The sequence below is a fragment of the Dendrobates tinctorius genome, unplaced genomic scaffold, assembly GCF_039654945.1.
Source record: "Dendrobates tinctorius isolate UK_male_01 unplaced genomic scaffold, ASM3965494v1 ptg000059l, whole genome shotgun sequence".
Lineage (NCBI taxonomy): Eukaryota > Metazoa > Chordata > Amphibia > Anura > Dendrobatidae > Dendrobates > Dendrobates tinctorius.
The window spans coordinates 10,072,811-10,091,337 of NW_027361727.1; the positions used below are offsets into that span (position 1 = coordinate 10,072,811).

The 18,527-nt window shown below is 43.3% G+C and overlaps 1 long non-coding RNA gene across 2 annotated transcripts in view; it reads left to right on the forward strand.

The window, feature by feature from the left end:
• Positions 1–17,155, forward strand: part of LOC141092329 (uncharacterized) — a 37,801-nt gene extending 20,646 nt beyond the window's left edge. Inside the window, exons 1-4 of one of the 2 annotated variants that reach the window (XR_012232769.1) lie at positions 7,534–7,690; positions 15,852–15,876; positions 16,562–16,630; positions 16,845–17,155. This is a non-coding gene — a long non-coding RNA (uncharacterized lncRNA). Of the gene's footprint in view, positions 1–7,533; positions 7,691–15,851; positions 15,877–16,561; positions 16,631–16,844 lie in introns of those variants that run through there. The other variant, XR_012232768.1, reaches the window with a different exon arrangement.
• The last annotated feature ends 1,372 nt before the right edge of the window (positions 17,156–18,527 follow it).

The window sequence follows — 18,527 nt, forward strand, 5'->3', positions numbered from 1 at the left end:
CAGTGTCAGGAGGGAGATTTACAGCCTCATGGTGACAATGAATATTTGGGATTGGAGAGGAAATCCACGCCATTGTGCTGTGCATGGATGTGAAATAAAATATGATATTGCTAAGTTATGGTAATGAACAGAAAGTAAGGAACAGAAGGCAATGTTGCCAATAAGTCGAGAATACCGGACGCGCTTAATATAAAAAAAACTCGAAGGAGAATTTGGACATATAGGAGATAAATGCATTAATAACATATTGAGAAAAAAGTGCCCAAGGAGGAAAGGGGGTGTCATGACTGTACCCAAGAAAACTTATTTCCACCCACGCATGACTTTGAAGTGGAAAGGAGTCCTCATAGCCTGGCTGGAAGATAGGAGGTGCCATATTGCAAGGCAAAACATGCCATTAAATTTCACCGTGTCATTGTCACGCTGCCTATGTAAGTGTGCGGGTTCAGTTCACGCAGCTCATTTGAGATTATTTCAAATATCTATGGACCCTATGAACCTATAAAGGAACTCTCTTTTCCACATAAACTGTAACTTCAACCAATAATGAAGGGACAAACCACCATGGAGTCTTCAAAAAGTTTGGAAAGTCCCAGGTCTAAATTTGGTTAGGTGGCCCATCTTGATCATACTTTGGAGCCCTCTTTTCTATAAATAAATCAATAATGTGACATCACCTGTGACACATTGTATGTCATGACACATTGTACGTCCTGACACACTGTACGTTGTGACACATTGTATGTTGTGACACATAGTATGTCGTGACACATTGTACATTGTGACACATTGTATGTCTTGACAGATAGTATGTCGTGATACATAGTATGTTGTGACACATTGTATGTCATGACACATAGTTTATTGTGATACATTGTATGTTGTGAAACGTTGTACATTGTGACACTTTGTATGTTGTGACACATTTTACATTTCTCATAGAGAACTCCTGTCTTTCTTCTACAGCTCGGAATAGCTAAAACACTCTGCAAGAAATCAATGGGTATCTGTCGCCAGGATTATGTGTCACTTACTGGGCTGTTTGCTGTAATTTTGATAAAATCACTGTTTTATCAGCAGGAAATTATCACTCGAAGACTAATAAGCCCACTGACCCACCTTACCCCCACCACTGATTGGCAGCTTATGCCTAATTGCTATTCACAGTGCACACAGAAAGCTGTCAATCAGTGGTGTGGGTGACAATTAAAGTGATTTTTATCAAAACTGCAGAAATCATTAAATTTAGTGAAACATAGCTGGATTCATTGTCTCTGCTCCCACATCATACAGCTCTCAGATGAGGTAGGAAAAACCTGGTGATAGAGTCTGTTTAAAAGCTGCACCAGAATCTGCTCCAAAAGTTCCATTTATACGTATCAGGAAATGAGAAGCGGCATCCAAAAATTCAACAAATGAGCTTTATTACAATTTGCCAAAAGCTCAGCATTGGGCCAAAATGTTTGTAAATATGTAAAACGCAAATGTTTGTTTTTTTCTTTTACATTTTTTAGATATTATTATGCTTGGAAGATTCTGTATGTAGCACCAGGGGGTAACAAGACATATTGCCTTGTTACATGAGTAGTATCAGGAAGTGGAGGCTACAGTTATAATAGTCTACATTCTGACACTTGTCTTTTTTCCTTTCCCATATGGTCTCAATACTTTGAATCCCATTATCCACAGCTTATCCTGTCTCCTGCCTTCTCAATATCTCTCCAAATTATTACAACAGGTTCCTGAACTATTATGTTACAATACAGGTGTCTTCTAAAGTGTCAGAGGTATTTTTAAGCTCTGAACCTCTGCCCCTAAACCTATGTCCTGATTCCCCCTATTCACTATCTGCAGCAATTACTAAGACCAAATATATGCCATCTTCCACTATGGAGTCTCCGATCTGCTGGCTCCAATCCTGGCACCATACATGGAACAAGAACATCAAAATCTATGCCAATGTTCTGTATTGTTTCCTTTATGTAATCTTGGGACCTTTTCTCGATACCTTGTCAATATTGAGTTTATAAATCTAATTTCTAGTTGTCAAAGGGATTTCTTATAATCTGTAATGTATTGTCCATCTTCTTTGGAGACCATTACTCTAGAAAAAGATCTTTCAATGTAATTTTGAGTGGACATCTCAGAGAAGAGAGGGACCACTGTGACTCTGGTATTAGAGTCAGCACCTTCATTGGAAAGACGTAGTCCTCAAGCGACCCCCTCAGTGTTCAGAGCCTGGTCCTTGTTAGAAGAACCTTATAAAATATTCATCTTGATGGATCACATATACGTTTAATTTCAGGAGATATCACCACCGACATGGCAGTATGTGTCCCACCAGCAAATCTTCTTGTCCTCCCTCTGTCAAAAAGAATTTGTTCACAGCTCCCACTGGAGGAAATTAAACTTGTATGGTAAAAATAAGAGGACCTATAAGTGCCAGGCGTAGCTGGATATGATGAACAGTGATGGTGACAAGCACAACAAGCTAATAAATGATGAACTAAAAGACAGGAACCTTATAAATGTTTCAATCGACTCTTTTACCTTGGCGAATTTCACAAGCTCTCAGGATCCGTCAGACAACAAAAACACCATTGTCAGAGCCGAGTGCGATGATTAAATATGGAGCAGATAACATCTCAGTGAAAAGGAGACATTAATAAATCTGTTTGGGAACATCTAGGTGCGAGTCATGCTGCGATGATTGCCGAGGATGGGAAAAAAGATGTATCTGAGCGATTGCCAGTGAGAAGACTTCTTTACAAGTAGTTAAAGCTGAGCACCCTTCGTTTTTTTGTTTTATTACAGCACTGGAGTGGTGCCACTAATCTAGGATTCCTACCCCTCTAGTATCATAATTACCAGTTGCTGACATCATCTTTCATTGACACTGCTCCCGTCGTTCTCCAACAGTTTGTGATCTGCCACATCACTTCAGTGTCTGCTGTGCGAGCCAGAAGTCACAACTCAATGCAAGGTTACGAGAGCCAGAACGAGGCCAGTACGAGTCTCCCATAGGCTTACACTGAGAACTTGTGACTAAAGATGAGCGGACCAAAATGTAAAAGTTTGGGGTTTGTACCAGACAGTTAGTGTTTGGCATTAAACACCGAACACGGACTTCTCATGGAAGTCCGTTGCAATGGTCGGTGTTCTAAGGAAAGTAGAAAGAAAGGGATTTTTTTTTTTCGGCTACAAAGTTAGGGTATCAATTATTTTCAATAAGACTTGCGTTTTGGTTCAAGGTCACAAACAGTTCTGGTACCCGAACCAAACAAACTTTGGAATAAAGTTCAGGTCGGGTTCCAGAGTCCGAAGTCCACCGATCCGCTCACCCCTACTTGTGGCCCTTACCTATGACTTCTGGTCAGTCAGAAGTTGCAGTCACAAGATGACAATGCGGGACTGGAGCGGCACCAGGAACAACTGAAGACGACGGGTGATAAGTATAATACTAGGGTCAAGGAACTTAGATTGATAGCATCACTCAATCGCTGAAAAAAGAAAAAAAACTTGGCACTTTAATATATTAAATCTAAGGGAAAATTTCCATTGTCTGTAAATAATCTATAATCTACTGGCAAATGAATGCAAGGATTATATAGAGGGACTATGTACAGATGAGCAGCTTTGCATAGATGCCACTCATCTCCCCAGGCATAAAAGGGCAGAAAAGCAAGAAGGGAAGAAAGAGAAGTTAACTAGCTAAAAGGCTGCATTAGTGGTTTCTATGAAAGAGAGTTTCCAGAAGGAGACGTCCAGTGTCAGCATGGGCCAATACAATGCTTGAGACGAATGGTGTTATGGCACAGAGTGCTGCGCTATAGCATAACCAGGGAGGAAGGAACTAATCACTGGGCAGGAAGGAGGAAGTAGGAAACATTCTACTTCTAGGGAGATTTGCTGTTGCTGTAGACACAACAGGCCTGATGTCAGCTGTTGTAACCCATCCTTGGTAGGGGTCTTGGTACCAACGTCAAGGCAAATCCTCATAACTGTAAAGAGTGAGTGGACAGATGGGGAAAAGAGGTCTATTTCAAGTACTGTGCAGTACAATAGCTCCCCTTTATGCGATTGTGTCAGAAACTGCTGGTTTTGAGATAGAAGTAGGCCCTCCTTACCTTTTGGACCTCTGTGTGCCTGCACTGGTTGCGCCAATGGAACCGTCACGCACAGTGTGGGAAAGTCTAAGTGCAACACTAGGGAAGGGGAAAATGGGGACCCCTAGGCAGATTTAATGTCACCCTGTCCGCTCTAAACAACCCTATATAGGTTGTGCACCTATCGCCGATCAGGAACCTAATCCCTGCCCTACCTTGGTGATAAGCCCTACTTAAGGAGGTATGGGATGAGTACTAGTCAATCCTCACTACAACTAAAGACACATGTAGATAGATGAACAAGGGGAACACTTATCTTGAGTAGACTCAGAGATGTAACAAAGATGTCCTCCAGCAACACCAAAAAGGAAGATAGCTGACTGCTATAGGTCCAAGCCTCAACAGTAGAGTTGAGCGAAACGGGTTAGCCAAATTCATAATCCGCCGACTTTTGCTAAAGTCGGGTTTCGCTGATCGAAACCCGACCATAGCGTGAGGTCGGCCATGAGGTCGCCGACTTGAGCGCCAAAGTCGCGTTTCAAATAATGCTTCCAGTGCCTTTTCTCTGCCAATCATCAAAGACGCACACTGTGGGCAGCGGCCCCCACCATGTAAGAGAAGGGCATGCAAGTGATTGGCTGGCTTTGTGTGGCGTCACAGTGCCTATAAAAGGCCGTGACCGCCGACCGCCATCTTACGTCTGCCGATCTTAGAATAGGGAGAGGTGCTGCTGCTGATTGTGAATAGGGAGAGCGTTAGGCAGGGAAGAAGAAAAAAAATAGCTTCTGCTGATAGCGCTTTTCACTGTACAGTTAGTGTGCACTGAAAGGGGAGGATTTTGTTGTGTGCAGCAGCACTGGTGGTGATTAGGCTGCCTTTTAAGGCTACCTGATAGCTGCATTGCTGTGTGCACACTGCTGTTCAAACTGCTTTTTTCAAGGCACTCCAACTTTTATTATTTTGCTCTGCTCAGTTACCGAGCATTCATTTTTTCACACACCGTATAGCGGTGTATGCTCCTCACATACTACCGTGTACCAGCTGGTATCACGGACAAATACAAGCTGTGTGTGACTCTGGAAAAAACAAGAGGAGATTTTCCATTTTTCCAGACCTACACTGTATAGAGCTGTCCGCTTTTCAAACAGTATCGTATATTTTCTGTTTGATTACGGTCAAATCTATACAGAGACAGCGTGTGTGTGACTCTGGAAAAAAAAGAGGAGATTTTCCATTTTTCCAGACATACACCGTATAGAGCTGTCCGCTTTTCAAACAGTATTGTATATCTGCTGTTTGATTACAGTCAAATCTATACAGAGACAGCGTGTGTCATTCCGTATAAAAATAGACGAAGATTTACAATTTTCCATACATACACCGTATAGAGCTGTCCAATTCTCAAACAGTATTGTATATCTGCCGTTCACATTACGGTCACATCTATACAGAGTCAGCGTGTGTGTGTGACACTCCGTAAATACATATACAGACATTTCCATTTCTCCATACACCGTATTGAGCTGTCTGATTCTCAAACAGTATTGTATATCTGCTGTTCGCATTGCAGTCACATCTATACAGAGTCAGCATGTGTGTGTGACACTCCGTAAATACATATACGGAGATTGTTAGTTTCACTAAAAACGTATATAGCTGTACACTTCTGATACAGTACCATATATCTGCTTGTTGGATTATGGTCAAATACATACTGGTAGAGCGTCTGTGACTAACAAAATATATACAGAGATTTAATTTTTTTAATACACCTTACACAGCTGTACGCTCCTCATACAATACCATCTCTCTTCTGGTATTTTTAGTACATTTTCCCAAATATGAGGAAGTATAGTGGAAGAGGCTGCGGACTTGGGCAGGGGGGGCGCAGCTGGTACTCATGGTGGTGGTGCATCGGCTGATTCTGGCAAAAGCACAATAGCAGCTAAGGCAGGAGGTGTTGAGCCTGCGTCATTGTCTGGCACGAGAAGGCCTTTAAGGTTCCCTTTTCTGGGAGTACGTAAACCGCTTTTAAAGCCGGAGCATCAGGAACAGGTTTTGGCAGGGCCACCATCAGGGCATTACTGCCCTGACTGGCGTATGGGGCCCGGTGGGCAGAGGAGGCCCGCATTGGGCCTGGTCTCATCTGCTCACCGGGCCCCTACCGGCAGCTAAACTGGGCCCTCGGCGCTGCGGCAGTTAAACGCTATTGACATGCGGGCCCGGCGGCCCGCACATCAATAGTTAACAGCCACTGCAGCCGCCAGCCAATCGGAGGCTGGCAGCTGACGTCAGCCGTCGCGCGCACCTCGCCAGCGTCTGACGTCAGTGTCAGTTGCCGGCAGAGCACGCTGCAGCGTGGAGGGAGCGTGAGCGTCGCAGTCGCTGGAGCGCGGCAATGTAAATATTAGAACTTGTTGGTTTTTTTTGACAGCGACGACCCGGGGGCAGAATGCTAGAGATGAGGGAGAATGCTGGACTGGGGCAGAATGCTGGACATGGGGCAGAATGCTGGAGACTGGGGCAGAATGTTGGAAAGGGGCAGAATGCTGGACATGGGGCAGAATGCTGGAGACTGGGGCAGAATGCTGGACATGATGGGGCAGAATGCTGGACATGATGGGGCAGAATGCTGGACATGAGGGGGCAGAATGCTGGACATGATGGGGCAGATTGCGGGACATGATGGGGCAGATTGCGGGACATGATGGGGCAGATTGCTGGATATGATGGGGCAGATTGCTGGACATAATGGGGCAGAACGCTGGACATGATGGGGCAGATTGCTGGACATGATGGGGGCAGATTGCTGGACATGATGGGGGCAGATTGCTGGACATGATGGGGCAGAATGCTGGATATGATGGGGGCAGAATGCTGGACATGATGGGGGCAGAATGCTGGACATGATGGGGGCAGAATGCAAGACATGATGGGGCAGAATGCAAGACATGATGGGGGCAGAATGCAAGACATGATGGGGGCAGAATGTGACAGGGAGACACAGGAGGGGGCAGAATGGACACAGGGCAGAATGTGACAGTGAGACAGGAGGTGGCAGAATGTGAGGCACTGGGGCAGAATGTGGCAGTAAGACACTGGAGGGGGCAGAATGTGGCAGTAAGTCACAGGAAGGGTGCAGGATCATGGGGCAGGATGGATACAATGGAGACAGATGGGGAAATCATATGGGGCATAATGGATACTCATGAGGGTGGGATGGGAGGAACATATGGCTGAAGCCAGGAATGAGACACACGGGAGCCAGGATGGGGAATATTATTACCATAGGGGTTAATTAAGGGATATTATTACTGCAGTAATGTCTTTATTTTATTTTTTGAGTATACTGTTTAAAATGGGGGGATGGTCCTGTTACTGTGTAGAGTGACACTATGTCGCCTTTTTTTCTTCATGTGATGTAATGTAGAAGTTGGGAAAAAATAATGTGTTCTGCAAGCGGAGCTCTAGATAACTGTGTTATTTCCTGCAGAGACGAGTCCTGGCTGGAAGACGTGATGGCGGTCTGTGCTGGATGAAAGATGAAAAGCAAAGATGAAGGACTTCACCTTGATACATCACTGGTGAGATAGTGTGCTACCTATACACTGACACTATATACTGTATACTATATACAGAGGTCCTGTGTATAATGTCACCAGTGATCACTGTATTATCTGTACATTATATACAGAGCTCCTGTGTATAATGTCATTGATCACTGTCTTATCTGTACACAGACACTGCATACTAAGTACAGATCTCCTGTGTATAATGGCACTTATGGTGATGGTATTGTGTTTTTTTATTACTGATCAGCATTGTAGTATTCAGTCACTACATGGTCTTAATATGTGGTCTGGACATGGTGTTGTGGTATTTGTCCCTTGTATGTGCTATTATTTGGTCACTTTGTGGTGGTAATATGGTCTGGTCATGGTGCGGTGGTATTTGTTCCATGTATGTGATATTATTCGGTCACTATGGTAGTAATAAGTGGTCTGGTAATGGGGTGGCGGTATTTGTTCCTTGTATGTGGTATTATAGGTCACTATGTGGTGGTAATATGTGGTCTGGTCATGATGCGATGGTATTTGTCCCTTGTATGTGATATTATTGGTCATTTTAAAATTTGAAAAATAAATAAAAATATACTGTATCTAAATTGTATTGCATATTTTAACAAATATTTAATAAGTTACAGTAGAGTAGGGCTCGGCCAAAAGAGTCTACAGTGTTGTGATGGCGGCTTAAAAAATCTTTTGGCCAAAACAAGAGCTGCTGGCTATATTTGTGATCCGGTGATGGGAGCTGTTAATGTGTGATTGGTGAGAAGTGGAGTTTTTCCAAGACAGCGGTGGGACTGTGGACAGTTTGAGGAGTGGAGGCGGGGCTGGGGTGGAGCCTGGGCGGAGTCTAAAGGGGGCCCCGAAAATTTTGCCAGTATGGGGCCCCGAAATTCCTAGTGGCAGCCCTGGGTTTTGGCTTACATTGCCGAAACAGCCTCCAGCTCTATTGCCTCCTCTTCTGAAGTTACAAAAACTGCAAGCACAGAGTCATCAGTGCAGGCCTCTGGTCAGGAACAACACCTTTCGTTGTGTCCTTCACCCACACCTAAAGTGAAAAAAGTTGCAGCACACATTTCAGATTACTCCATGGAGCTCTTTTCACATACCATTCCTGGGTTATCAAGTCAAATCCTGAATTCCCCAGTCCAAGATGAATCTGACATGGAGTGCACTGATGCACAACCACTGCTAGATGAATCTGCTGGTACATTCACCCACAGTACTACATTGCCCTTGCAGTCTACTGAGCCCGAATCAAACCCTGATGAAACTTAGGTGCCCCTTCCTGCATACTATACCACCTTACACGGTGACACAGAGGAAGGTACAGAGGAAGGTGCAGATGACATTGAAGACGAGGTCATGGATGACCCAGTTGTTGACCCGGATTGGCATCCATTGGGGGAAGAGGGTGCTGGGGACAATAAGTCAGAACAGGAGAAGGATCCGCAGCAGGCATCGTCATCGCAGCATCAGTTATCCGGCAGGCCCGTAGCTGTCAAAAAACTTGGCAAGAAAACTAAAAAAGAGTTGCAGGACAGCTTGGCCAGATGATCAAATTAGCACAGCGTGCAAGCCTTGAAAATTTGTACCATAGTAGGAAGCGTGCAGTGTGGCACTTTTTTGAACAAAATCCTACTGATGACGCAAAGGTTATCTGTAAGAAGTGCCGAAGGACCTTTAGCAGAGGGAAAAATCTAAGAAATTTGAATACCAGTTGCATGCTTAGACATTTAACAAACATGAATAAACCCTCATCCAATTACACCAGTTTTTTATGTACTACCTAAGATACATAAGTCTTTACAAAATCCACCAGGCAGACCGATTGTTGCATGTACGGATTCGGTTCTATCTCCACTATCCATTTTTCTTGAGAAAATATTCACACCTCTAGTCAAACAGACAAGGTCTTTCCTCTTAGACACGGGACATTTTTTGAAAATCATTCAAAAATTGGGCAAAATACCCCCGGGTAGTATCCTTACCACCCTTGATGTCAATAGCCTATACACCTCGATCACCCATGATAAAGGAATTGAAGCCGCAAGATTTTTACTTAATTCCTCAGACTTGTCCACAGATTCCATACAGTTTTGTATAGACCTACTTAAACTAGTATTACATGAAAACTACTTCTTATATGAGGACACCTACTATATACAGAGGTGCGGGACTGCAATGGGCGCGAACATAGCGCCGGCTTATGCTAACGCTTATATGAACCATTTTGGGATTAACCCCTTCCTGACATCCGACGTACTATCCCATCCATGGGACCCGGGCCCCTATGCCCATGGACGGGATAGTACGTCTACTGCGATCAGCGGCGCCCACGTGGTGAGCGCCGCTGATCGCGGCCGGGTGTCAGCTGATTATCACAGCTGACACCCGGCACAATGTGTCAGGGGCGGTCAAGGACTGCCCCCGACACGTTAACCCCTTGCACACCGCGATCAAACATGATCGCGGTGTACCGGGAGTTAAAGGGAAGCATTGGAAGGGAGGGGGCTCCCTCCTTACTTCCCTGAGCCCCCCACGGCAGCGCAATATGCAGCGCTGCTGCGGGGGACTCCTTTCCTCCAGGCCCCCGAATCCAAGATGGCAACGGGGGCCTTCGGGGGCCTGCAGGAAGCTGGCTTCCTCAGTGCCTGCAAAGCGCAGGCAAGAGGAAGTCTTCTTCAATGCCTGTGACAGATTGCTGATCTGTCACAGTGATCTGTGATGTGACAGATCAGCGATCTGTCACAGGACAGTGATGTCCCACCTGGAACTATGTAATAAAGTAAAAAAAAAATTAAAAAAAAGTGTAAAAATAATTTTAAAAAAAATCGCCAAATAAATTAGTAAAAAAAAAAAAAAATTCCCCAATAAATTCATTTTTTGAAAATAAAAAAAACCCAAAACAATAAAAGTACACATATTGGGTATCGCCGCGTCCGTAACGACCCGCCCTATAAAACTGTCCCATTAGTTAACCCCTTTAGCGAACCCCTTAAAAAATAAAAAACGAAGCAAAAAATAATGATTTATTATCATACCGCCAAACAAAAAGTGTAATAACGCGCGATCAAAAAGACGCATATAAATATCCATGGTACCGCTGAAAACGTCATCTTGTCCCGCAAAAAACGAGCCACCACACAGCATCATCAGCGAAAAAATAAAAAGTTATAGCTCGCAGAATAAAGCGATGCAAAAATAATTATTTTTTATATAAAATAGTTTTCATTGCATAAAACCGACAAAACATAAAAAAACGACCTAAATGAGGTATCGCTGTAACCGTACTGACCCGAAGAATAAAACCGCTTTATCAATTTTACCGCATGCGTAACGGTGTAAACGCACTCCCCCAAAAGAAATTCATGAAACGCTGGTTTTTGTTCATTCTGCGTCCCAAAAATTGGAATAAAAAGCGATCAAAAAATGTCACGTGCCCGAAAATGGTACCAATAAAAACGTCAACTCGTCCCGCAAAAAATAAGACCTCACATGACTCGGTGGGTCAAAATACGGAAAAATTATAGCTCTCAATATGTGGTGATGCAAAAATTATTTTTACAATAAAAAGCGTCTTTTAGCGTGCGACAGCCGCCAAACATAAAAACCGCCATAAATAGTAAATCAAACCCCCCGTTATCACCCCCTTAGTTAGGGAAAAATAATCAAATTAAAAAAATGTATTTATTTCCATTTTTCCATTAGGGTTAGGGTTAGGGTTAGGGCTAGGGTTAGGGCTAGGGTTAGGGTTAGGGCTGAGATTAGGGTTAGGGGTGTGTTGGGGTTCGGGTTGGAGTTAGAATTGGGGGTTTCCACTGTTTGGGCACATCAGGGGCTCTCCAAATGCAACATTGCGTCTGATCTCAATTCCAGCCAATTCTGAGTTGAAAAAGTCATATGGTGCTCCTTCCCTTCCAAGCTCTGCCATGCGCCCAAACAGTGTTTTACCCCCACATGTAGGGTATCAGCCTACTCAGGACAAATTGCAAAACAATTTTTGGGGTCCAATTTCTCCTGTTACCCTTAGGAAAATAAAAAATTGGGGGCAAAAATATCATTTTTGTGGAAAAAAATGATTTTTTTTATTTTCACGTCCGAGCGTTATAAACTTCTGTGAAGCACTTGGGGGTTCAAAGTGCTCACCAACACATCTAGATAAGTTCCATGGGGGGGTCTAGTGTCCAAAATGGGGTCACTTGTGGGGAGTTTCAATAGTTTAGGTACATCAGGGGCTCTCCAAACGCACATGACACCCGCAGACCATTCCATCAAAGTCTGCATTCCAAAATGGCACTGCTTCCCTTCCGAGCCCCGACGTGTGTCCATACAGTAGTTTTCTGCCACATATGGGGTGTCAGCGTACTCATGACAAATTGGACAACAACTTTTGCGGTCCAATTTCTCCTGTTACCCTTGGGAAAATGAAAAAATTGGGGAGTAATTGATCATGTTTGTGGAAAAAATACGATTTTTTTATTTTCATGCCCGGGCATTATAAACTTCTGTGAAGCCCTTGGGGGTTCAAAGTGCTCACCTCACATCTAGATAAGTTCCTTAGGGGGTCTAGTTTTCAAAATGGGGTCATTTGTGGGGGGTTTCCACTGTTTAGGTACATTAGGGGCTCTCCAAAGGCAACATGACACCTGCAGACCATTCCATCAATGTCTGCATTCCAAAACGTCACTACTTCCCTTCCGAGCCCTGACGTGTGTCCATACAGTAGTTTTCTCCCACATATGGGGTGTCAGCTTACTCAGGACAAATTGGACAACAACTTTTGGGGTTCAATTTCTCCTGTTACCCTTGGGAAAATAAAAAAATTGGGGAATAATTGATCATGTTTGTGGAAAAAATACATTCTTTTTATTTTCATGCCCTGGCATTATAAACTTCTGTGAAGCCCTTGGGGGTTCAAAGTGCTCACCTCACATCTAGATAAGTTCCTTAGGGGGTCTAGTTTTCAAAATGGGGTCATTTGTGGGGGGTTTCCACTGTTTAGGTACATTAGGGGCTCTCCAAAGGCAACATGACACCCGCAGACCATTCCATCAATGTCTGCATTCCAAAACGTCACTACTTCCCTTCCGATCCCCGACGTGTGCCCATACAGTAGTTTTCTCCCACATATGGGGTATCAGCATACTCAGGACAAATTGGACAACAACTTTTGGGGTCCAATTTCTCCTGTTACCCTTGGGAAAATAAAAAAAATGGTGACTAAAAGATCATGTTTGTGGAAAAAATACGAATTTTTTATTTTCACGCCCGGGCGTTATAAACTTCTGTGAAGCACTGGGGGGTTCAAAGTGCTCACCACACATCTAGATAAGTTCCTTGGGGGGTCTAGTTTCCAAAATGGTGTCATTTGTGGGGGGTTTCCACTGTTTAGGTACATCAGGGGTTTTCCAATCGCGACATGGTGTCCGATCTCAATTCCAGCCAAAAACGTCAAATGGCGCTGCTTCCCTTCCGAGCTCTGCCATGCGCCCAAATAGTGGTTTACCCCCACATATGGGGTATCAGCGTACTCAGGACAAATTGCACAATAACTTTTAGGGTGCTGTTACCCTTGGAAAAATAAGAATTGAGGGTGAAAAGATCATTTTTGTGGAAAAAATATGATTTTTTAATTGTACGGCTTTATGTTATAAACTTCTGTGAAGCCCTTGGGGGTTCAAAGTTCTCACCACACATCTAGATAAGTTCCTTAGGGGGTCTAGTTTCCAAAATGGCATCATTTGTGGGGGGTTTCCACTGTTTTGGTACATCAGGGGTTTTCCAATCGCGACATGATGTCCGATCTCAATTCCAGCCAAAAACATCAAATGGCGCTGCTTCCCTTCCGAGCTCTGCCATGCGCCCAAATAGTGGTTTACCCCCACATATGGGGTATCAGCATACTCAGGACAAATTGCACAATAACTTTTAGGGTCCTGTTACCCTTGGGAAAATAAAAATTGGGGTGAAAAGATCATTTTTGTGGAAAAAATATGATTTTTTTAATTGTACCGCTGTACGTTATAAACTTCTGTAAAGCCCATGTGGGTTCAAAGTTCTCACCACATATCTAGATAAGTTCCTTGGGGGGTCTAGTTTCCAAAATGGGGTCACTTGTAGGGGGTTTCCACTGTTTAGGTACATCAGGGACTCTCCAAACGTGACATGGCGTCCGATCTGAATTCCAGCCAATTTTGCATTGAAAAAGTCAAACGGCGCTCCTTCCATTCTGAGCTCTGCCATGCGCCGAAACAGTCGTTCCCCCCCACAAATCAGGTATCAGCATACTCAGGACAAATTGCACAATAACTTTTGCAGTCCAATTTCTCCTGTTACCCTTGGTAAAATAAAAAAAAATTGAACCTGAAGTATTTTTTTTGTGAAAAAAAGTTAGATGTTCATTTTTTTTTAAATATTCAAAAAAATTCCTGTGACGCACCTAAAGGGATAATAAACTTCTTGAATGTGGTTTTGAGCACCTTAAGGGGTGCAGTTTTTAGAATGGTGTCACTTTTGGGTATTTTCTGTCATATAGACCCCTCAAAGTGGCTTCAAATGTGATGTGGTCCTAAAAATAAAATGGTGTTGTAAAAATGAGAAATCGCTGGTCAACTTTTAACCCTTATAACTTCCTAACAAAAAAAAATTTTGGTTCCAAAATTGTGCTGATGTAAAGTAAACATGTGGGAAATGTTAGTTATCAAGTTTTTTTTGTGCCGTATCTCTGTGATTTAAGGGCATAAAAATTCAAAGTTGGAAAATTGCGAAATTTTCAAAATTTTTGCCAAATTTCCGTTTTTTTCACAAATAAACGCAAGTTATTTGAATGAAATTTTACCACTAACATGAAGTACAATATGTCACGAGAAAACAATGTCAGAATCACCGGGATCCATAGAAGCGTTCCAGAGTTATGACCTCATAAAGGTACAGTGGTCAGAATTGTAAAAATTGGCCCGGTCATGAACGTGCAAACCACCCTTGGGGGTGAAGGGGTTAATCATGTTTTCTGCAATACTCTTTTCTTACAATATGCTACAGAATATCACCGCTATATCGATGATATCTTCTTCGTCTGGACAGGAACGACATCATCATTGTAGGATTTCTATCTATATCTCAACTCCATTTATCCAGAACTACAATTCACGCTACATTTCAGTATGGAATCAGTTCCTTTTTTAGATACAAGAGTTTTACAGGATAGCGAGGGTACTCTCTCAACGGACCTATATTGTAAACCTACTGATAGCAACAGTCTTTTACATTACTTGAGTTGTCACCCAAGGGCCACTAAGAACAGTCTACCATGTTCACAGTTCAACAGGGTAGCACGTATTGTATCAGATCAGGACGTCCACAATGAGAGACTTGATACAATGGCTAAGAAATTTAAGGACAGACAGTATCCATCAAAATTGCTTGAGGTTGAAAAACAACGGGTACTAACTCCTCCATCCCCTCCACCCACAACATACCCTAGAGAAAGGATTCCATTTGTTGACACCTTTCACCCACTGATGCCTAAAGTATACTCTATCATCAAGAAACACTGGCCTCTCCTTTTTAAGGCTTACCCGGACATCAGTTCCTTTGAGGCCCCGATATTAATTTGTACAAAACGTCCCACCAATGTCAAGGTGGTAAGGGCTGACATAGGCAGTAAAGTTTCTACTACTACCCAGAGGTTACTCGCCCCTCGCCGCTGTGGCACATTTCCCTGCCTTAACTGTGCAGCCTGTTCGAATGTGATCAGGTCAGACAATATCACTCATCCAAGGACAGGCAAGTCTTTCCCGATACGTGGCTACTATACGTGTGATTCGAACTTCGTGGTTTACTTGGTGAAATGCCCATGTGGCCTCCTCTATGTAGGAGAAACAACCCAACATGTTAAAGACCGTATTGCCAGCCATAAGTCAACGATTAGATGTCAAAAAAACTGGTTACCCTTGCCTGAACACTTCACTCAATACCGACATTCAGTTGCACAGTTGAAATATCAGGTGATTGAGCATGTGCCCCGTCCAAGGAGGGGTGGTGATCATGTTAAATTATTAAGAGAGAGGGAAACATACTGGATACATAAGCTGGACACTTTAGCCCCCAAACGGCTGAATAGAGAAATAGACTGGCTTATATAATGACTAATAACCTTTTTTCTGTTATTTTCCAGACTCATTAGTACACTATAACCTTAGGTGAGTTTGCTCCGCCCACTGGACTCTGTCTTAAATTGAGTTATTTATACTCCCTTTAGAGCTCCATCTACCCACCATATATATATATGTATGTATTTTTTTATATATATATATATATATATATATATATATATATATACACACACACAGTATGTATATGTGTCTATACAAATACATGCATAAGGAATCTTATATGAGCTTATAGTGTTTTGCTTACTTTTCGTTCATTTACCATCCTTTATTTCTTATTTTTTATTTTTATTTTTTATTTTATTATTATTTTATTATCATTATTTTTTTATTTTTTGTTTTTTCCTTTTTTCATAGGATTCATTATGTGTCCAGATGCCTCATTAATTACACTCATGCATTTTTTACTTATTACCGCATCTTGATTAATATTATATCCACCTAGTCTAAACCCTGCACATAATGATAGCATTACCCCGCTTTTTTCTGAAAAACTAAAGAGTCGCTCATTTGCCTATCACCAGGGCAACCGCTGTGTACATACAGCTCAAGGGTACAGTCCTTAGACATGCGCAGTGCTTACATTAAGCACATTTGTATTATAGCAACATATTATATTCCCCTTATGCAGATGGCCTGTTGTATGACCTTCTAGAGACAGTAGGGTGTTTACACATATGAATCTACTAACCATGATTTTGACAATTCCTTTCAGCCATCTTTCTTGGGCTATTCTCTTGGGAGTTCTATTCCTCTTTATTCAAAGATCCGAATTTCAATTCAGGTAATCCCTTTTCTCCTATTCTACCTAAGATGGTGCTAGTTTACTGAGCCCTCTTCTCTTGTATGTTTTCCATGTACTATCATAATGTATATTTGTATATATCTTGTTTATATTTTTTACTACTGTTATTGAGATTATTTTGGATTTTGTATGGTATTGTAATTTTCTCTCTCTTTATTCTTATATTTTCTGATGTATTTCTTTTCATTTACAGCGATAAAAGTGATAAAGGCTCGGACTGAGCCGAAACGTCGTATTAATTATATCGCTTCTACTTCGTGCTATATATTCTTGTTTGGCTCCCACATGTTTTGTATATAATAAAATGAGCACTTGTTTGCATAAAACCCCTCTGAGTGTGCGGTGAATTAGATTATTATTTAACCAACATGAACATGCAAGCGTGGACGGACTACAAAAGCTCAGGTAGCACATCTGCACCTGCTCCGACTAAAGTTATCCAGCAACGCTCCATTGCTTCCCCCACTATAATGCCACCGCTAAGCACACCACCATCAAGAAATGTTGAGGTGTTGTCGCTAGGCCAAACCAGTCAGGCAATCACAATATTTTTGCGAGGAAACACTGAATCTAGGCCATCACCACCCTCACCATCACCAACCCCTTCTCAGTCCGTCATGTCCTATGCTAGTTCCCCCATATGCAGCTCTCAAGTCCAGCTCACCCTACCAGACACTCTGAGTAGGACAAGAAAGTACTCATCCTCTCATCTGCGTACACTGGCTTTGAACACCTACATTGCCAAACTGATCTCATTAGAGATGATGCCCTTCCGTTTGGTAGAAAGCAAAGCTTTCCGAGAGCTCATGGCCTACGCTGTCCCACGCTATGACCTATCCAGTCGGCACTTCTTTTCTCGAAAAGCCATCCCTGCCCTCCACCGGCATGTGAAAGACCGCATTGTCCATGCACTAAAACAATCAGTGAGTGGAAAGGTGCACCTCACAACAGATGCATGGACCAGTATGCATGGCCAGGGGCATTACGTGTCCATCACTGCACACTGGGTTAATGTGGTGGATGCAGGCTCCACAGGGGACAGCGGTGGTGGAACAGTGCTGCCTAGCCCACGGTATAGGAAACAGTTGGCTGTAGGCATTCGACCCTCCTCCTCCTCCAGAAGCGAAAGCTTGTCGACAGAGCGCAGTCGCACGAGCACTCCATCCACATCTGTCAGTGTTGCACATGAGGTGTCCCACTATCGAACAGCTAGTGGTAAGCGGCAGCAGGCTGTTTTAAAAATGATGTCTTTGGGCGACAGTAGACACACCGCGGAGGTACTGGCCGACTACTTGCATCGACAAACTGAGTCATGGCTGGGCAGTCTACATCTTGAGCCAGGCAAGGTAGTCAGTGATAATGGGTGGAATTTTGTGGCAGCCATAGCCCTTTCAAAACTCACACACTTACCTTACCTGGCTCACACCTTGAACCTGGTGGTGCAGTGCTTCCTAAATAATTATTCGGAGTTAACAGCCCTGCTCCATAAGGTGCAAAGACTGTGCTCGCACATCCATCGTTCAAACGTCCACTCCAGTCGTATGCTAAAGCTGCAGCGATCACTCAACCTCCCCAAGCGCCGCCTATTCATAGACGTTGTTAAAAGATGGAATTCCTCCATGCACATGGTTGAGAGGCTGTGTGAACAGAGGCAGGCTGTTATGCATTTGTGGGAGGATACACGGGCAGGCAGTTTGAGGGCAGACATGGAATTGTCGGGTGTGCAGTGGTTAAAGCTGAAAGACCTCTGTAAAGTCCTTCAGTGTTTTGAGGAATGCACACGGTTGGTAAGCGCAGACGACACCATCATAAGCATGAGCATACCACTTATGCTTCTGCTCATGCAAACTTGGACGCACATCAAGGATCAGCCGTC